The following is a 6,024-nucleotide window of genomic DNA, read 5'->3' as shown; positions in this document are numbered from 1 at the left end:
ATACTGTCCGCTACGCATGATGCATATGTGTTTTCAGATGCTTTCTTAGCCCCTGCCATGCAAGTTTTGAGTAAGCAAGAAACAGATTCCATTACTCGCTTTTCAAAGAGTCAAATTCGTTGGATGGCAGCAAACAATCCCCCATGTGATTGGTTTTTAGGACAAGATTTTTCTTTCATCAGGGTTCATGGGTTAATAGAGGAGCCTTTCTGTCTCCCACGATCTATTCCTGATTACACCTTAGCCCTAGAAATGTTTAGGCAGATGGTCATTATTGAAGAATGCATAGACTCAGGGAGACATGGGGTCTCTATAACCCAGGATAATAAGATGATAGGACCCATTGTCGTCTCTAAAAGACTTCAAATAGAGGGTGTGCTTACTTCAAAGCTAGTTCAGTTGGGCCTGGTAGCTATTGATGATAAATAGAGTTACAATCCAAATGGATGCCTCTCCACAAGGACACCTATAGTGCATGTATCATGCAGTCCCGTCTAGGAGTCCTAGAGAAATCCAAAAGAAGATGACCTGGCACTGTATGTGAATTTAAATCTCATCCCTAAGGAAGAGCGACCGCCTTGGTTAGCGTTCTATGAACTAACAGGAAGGGTCGATCCTACGAAATTGCCAGCTATTTTATACAGGAAAATGGAAGAAGACGCTTGGCTTGAGGATAAAAGGCAAGCATTTTGGTTATACAGGCAAGAAGTCGGACAACCCCGAGTGGGATTAGGAAATCTTCCTAATGATGATACTTTTGAAGAACAGTGGCAGAAATATAATAATAACATTGAAGATGATTATGAACCTTCCTCGAGTGGCACTGATGAGGGAGTTGTTGCACAAGTGGTTGAGATGCCTGGGTGAAAAGGGAAACGGATTGAGATCATCCCTCCATCAGTAAGCCTTGCACCTTTTCTTGCATACCACACTATAAAGAAGTTCGTCGGTAGGCTTTTCTCCCAAGTCTCGAGGAAGCGATCTAGTGAAATGCCTCAGCAACAGAGTCCTCCACAAGTAGGTGCGGCCCCCAAGAAGAAGAAGAAGAAGAACATAGCTAATGTTCCTGGGAGTACTCAGGCACAAGTACCTATATCGTCACCAACCCCGGTTGCGTCAGCAATGTCTTTGGCTTAGGTATTGTTTTCTCCCCCTCTTCTTTCTTCTCAGTCTCTAGTTTCCATTGCAACGTCATCCTCTCTTGAGCCTATCATTGCATCTAGCAGCCCAGAGGTAGTTGTATCTTCTGCAGCCATTCTGCAACCTCAATCAATCTCAGCCTTTGCTAGCCTTGTTCTATCCTCCCCGCCTACCATCACCTCTTTTGGCACTGTAGTAAGCATATCTCACTCTACTCAAACCCCAAGTCAATCAACAGAAATATCCTCCATAGCGCGCGCTCTTGGGTTTTCGAGCTATATACCCACTGAATCATCAAGTGATGGGTCACTGTTTTCCTCTCCTACCGGTATCTTCCCAGGAATCCCTCCTTTTTCCCCCGTTGCTCTCACCTTGACAGCTCAAGCCCAATTGCAAACCACCATAGCCCCAATTCCTTTCATCCCTCCTTTAGGGGCTCCTTTTGAAAGGCAAATGATCCCTTCCCCATCAAAATTCATGCAACACGCGGATTTCGCCAAGCTTGTCCGAGCTCAGAGAGCACAAAAAAGGAAAGCTAAAGATCCTTAGAAGCCTGCAGAATCCTGCATACAAACATTGTATAGGGAAGGTCACGAAAACCTATTGTTTGCAGCTATGACACCAAGTGTTGTCAAGCCAGCCGACCAGATGCAGCCTGGAGATTATTCAATGCATGCCATTGCCATTGATCTAAAACAAGCCCGACCACAGGACAGAGTGGAACTCATAGAGGAGTCGCAGAAAGTGGTGTCTTTTGACTATCTGAAGTGTACCCGACGCCTGGATAAACTCACAGCTGAGTTGGAAAGAGTAAAGGCTACAAATGAACAATTGCAAAAAGACAGAAAGGCCAGGGAAGCGAAGGTTACTCATCTTCAACCCGCAATGCTTCAAGAAAGGAGTGAAAGAGGCAGGCTTCAGAGTGCATTGAATAACACAATAAGCCAATTGCAAGCAGAGCAATCTGCTAAGAATAAGTTGACAAAGGAGTTGTATGACAAGGAGCAAGAACTTTTGCGAGTTCAAGTCGTTGCCCCCGATATAACTCAAATCCAGACACAATTGCAGGAAGTTACTGCAGAGAAAGAGAAATATCATCAAGAATTCGTCAATACACGGGCTCTTCTTGAAAAGGAAAGAAAAGTAAAAGATCATGCTTTGCGAGATTTCCAAGAAAAGCAGGCCCAGTCCGCGTGGGAGCTTCAAGAATTAAGAGTGACCTCAGAAAATGAGCAGGTGAATAATAACCAGTTGCAAGAAGAGCTAGAGGATAAACACACTAGAATAATGGTGCTACAACATCAGGTAACAGAATCAGCAGGAAAGATGCAAGAGCTTGTTGTGACCTTTTCACACCGCCCCATTGCAAACAGGGACCCCCTCTTTCTTGCTTATGGCGTTGGTTAGTTTAGGGTTTTGGCAGCATAATGGGCAATTTTGAGTTCCTGTGCCCGAGTCTCGAATTTTTGATCATGCCTAATTGTCGTTTAGGGTTTTTGAAGTTATAGGATCAAGTGCGAAAAAGTTGAGATTTTAATGATCCTAGTTTTGTCTAAGTGTAGACCTTTTGAGCATTAACATGTTTTGAACGTCCTTGTCGGTGATTTTTAAGTGATCACGTATTTTAAGGCCTTTTGGAGTTGTTTTCTCACTCCTAGGAAGTTATTTAAGTTGATTTTGCTCTTTATCCCGATAGCCTTCCTTTTGTTTTGCTCAAATTTTGGTAAATTTGCCTAAGTCCCGAGGCATTTTATTGAAAATTTTAAGTTTCTAGATGATTTTGAGTGGTTAAACTGTTAAATTCTTGATGAGTATCCATATTTTAAGGGTCAAAATTCCAGACTGGAGGTGCTTTCCCCCCACATTCCTGATGACCCATGATTTTCTCCCACTCAAAATCCTGACTGGTGGTGGATTTCCACTAGATTCCTGATGGACCTAATTTTGCCCCCACTCATTATCTAGAAATGGGGCGATTTTCCACCAGGATGCTCAAAATTTGACTGTGGGAAATTTTCCTAACAACCCACGATTTTCCACTAGGACTGTGGATGACTTTAATAAGGACTAAAATGATGATTTCTGATGCCTATCAATTTTCCACCAGGACTTTTATGACAAGATTTTGAAGATTTTAATGCGGATAGTGATTCCAAACCTTAGGCGAATTTCCACTAGGGATGATTTAGAGGATTTTGGGTCTGGATAACTATCCAGATAGGGGTCGACTTTCCCTTGGAGACAATTTTGTGCAAAGTTGATGAAATTTTGTTAGGATTTTTATCCTAATAGGGGTCTAATTTCCCCTAATTGACATTTTTAATGATTTTACTAATTTTTCATTGGAATTTTTATCCCAAGATGGATCGATTTTCCCCTTGATGGTAATTTGATTTAATTTTTGAAATCTTTTAATGAATTGACCCCACATAAATTTTTTTTACAAACGTCAGCGATTATTTAAAAAAATTAAAAAAAAACAATTAATCAATGATTTGCAATGAGCATTTAATGAATTTCACCGTCTAGAAACAAATCGATTTTCCCCAAGCAAGTATAAGTAACAATGTTTTATCCCACATTGCTTGTGTGGTGAAAACTCAAGGCAAAAGCAAGTTTAAAAGAGTGTCCAGCAATATTATAAAATTATAATTACTGATGGTTATTGTTGGGTGGTGGATTGGAGACATTTTGGTGGCTGATTGTGACTTTTCCAGCTAGGCAATTTTTTGCTAAGTGTCATTTTGACACCATTGTTCAAGTTGGAGTTGAAGATTAAAGTTATTTTCTACCCAATCCAACCTGGGCAACATTTTTTGAAAGCCATTGGAGCAAGTTTTAACTCCATTTTCAGACTTGTGTGATTTTTGGAAGGTCGTGCCATAGCTGGAAGAGGGCAATTTTTATTTGGAAATTATTTAACACCAGTTTTGGCAGATTTCCTTTATTCTTGGTGGCTGCCATTGTCATTCCTTGCTGTGATAACTTCCAGATCTGGGTTTGATGCCATTATTGCAGCTTGTGTGACCTCCATTGTTAGCTGGTAATTAATTTTCAGACTTAATTTTTCATTGCCCAGACAATCCCAACCTAGACGATTTTGTTTGGATGTGTTTTTTGAGGTGTTTTAGAGCATTTTCAGACCTTCTTAGTCAAACTTCATTGTTAAGGGGCTGTCCTAAGAAAACATTCATTTCCAGCCACCTACCTATTTGGGCGATTTCACTTGGAGTGCGTTTTTGCACCATTTCTTGGCAATTTCCCGAGTTTACTATCATTCCTAGAGGTGTTGGTAAGTCTGAAAACTTCATTTTCAGACTTGTCTTCAGACTGAAAATTCACTTCCAGCCCTACATACGTGCTCAGATTTATTCATCTTTGCCTTGGGAAATTTATTTTCATCACAAATTTTTGCATAACACGCGATTGCAACATGTTTTTAATGACTGATTTATAGAGTTGCAAGTTGTCTTCGGACTTGCTGGCAGCCATTGTTGGACTTTGGGAAGGTGTCCTCAGACAACTTTTGTGTGAAAATACTACTTTTCACACCTTTCCTAGTTCATTTCCCGATCCGGTATACTCCTTTGCACTCTAATTTGGATAAAATTTCTCTGTATAAGGAGGTGTCTTCAGACTTTGCTAAGTCTGAAAATTGATGATTTTAATGAACTTCATAAGGGTTTTATACCCTTATCTTGTCATTTCATTTTAAATGTGGATAAAGTTTTTGATTTCCATCCCTAAATTTGTCTAGATAATTAGGAAATCAGAACTAGTTATCAGGATATATTTTTCAAAGTGTCTAACTTCCAACTTCATACAGGTGCAATATCGAAGTCCGGAATTAGCATGCGGAGGGAACAACAAAAGATAGTTGAGATAGGATTCTATCCAAAATGTCATCTAGATGGAAGGAGATTATAGACACGAACATGCATTTCCTGAACATGGGCCAGATGCGACAACGAATTTTTGGAATTGGAAGCCAGATTCCTTCCCTAGCTTATGTGAACATTATGAAGAGTGGTATTTATCAGGCCGCTGGATTTCCGCAGTCCATACAGTGTAGCGAGCTAATCCTGGAATGTGCACGATATTATGATCCTCGCTCCCGAATGATCAAGACTCCTAAGGGTGCCATCATTGCCTACCTTGTTGAGGATGCGATTGCTGAGGTGTTTGGAATTCCACATAGAGCAGACATGAAAGATAGAACCAAGGATGAATATGAAGAAAGATAAAAGATATCTATGTTACTACCTTAGAAACAAGGAATGGATGATTGTGTAATGTCCCCTAATTATACTCTGCCAATTAAAAAGCAATATCTATGTTACTACCTTAATTAGGCATAATTAACTGCATCTTATAAGAGAACTTAAAAAAATCATCCTCTAATTTCCTACTATTCCATCCCTATTCCTAGAAGAGGGTTTGGCTGTCTAGGGCGCTTGAAACCAACTCTCAAGTTAGCCCAAATTACTGAACTCAGTCCATTCACCCTAGGGACATGCAGCCCAGATTTCAGGAGGAGTCTTTCACCCTTGGGGCATCCTATCGGATGGAATTACTCCACCCCTCCTCAGCAGCCCCCATCTCCCTTGGGGATGTGGAGAAATACGGAATTAGTATGAAGATTAGATTAGTTTTAAGAATTTCTATTACAAGACTCCACGGACTGACTTTTTTAGTCTTATCTCAGAATGTTATAGTTAATTATTGTAGTCACATTTCAGGTATTTAAATCCATTGTATTTATTAGATTAGTGAATCTTTAATTCTGTTTATTTGCTGTGCAGAACAGATCTCTAATTTATTTACATACACATATATTTGCTCAGATTTCCATTGTTCTTCCCAATATTCTTATATATATACATA

The sequence above is a fragment of the Cryptomeria japonica genome, chromosome 1, assembly GCF_030272615.1.
Source record: "Cryptomeria japonica chromosome 1, Sugi_1.0, whole genome shotgun sequence".
Lineage (NCBI taxonomy): Eukaryota > Viridiplantae > Streptophyta > Pinopsida > Cupressales > Cupressaceae > Cryptomeria > Cryptomeria japonica.
Note: the sequence above shows the minus strand (reverse complement) of the source record.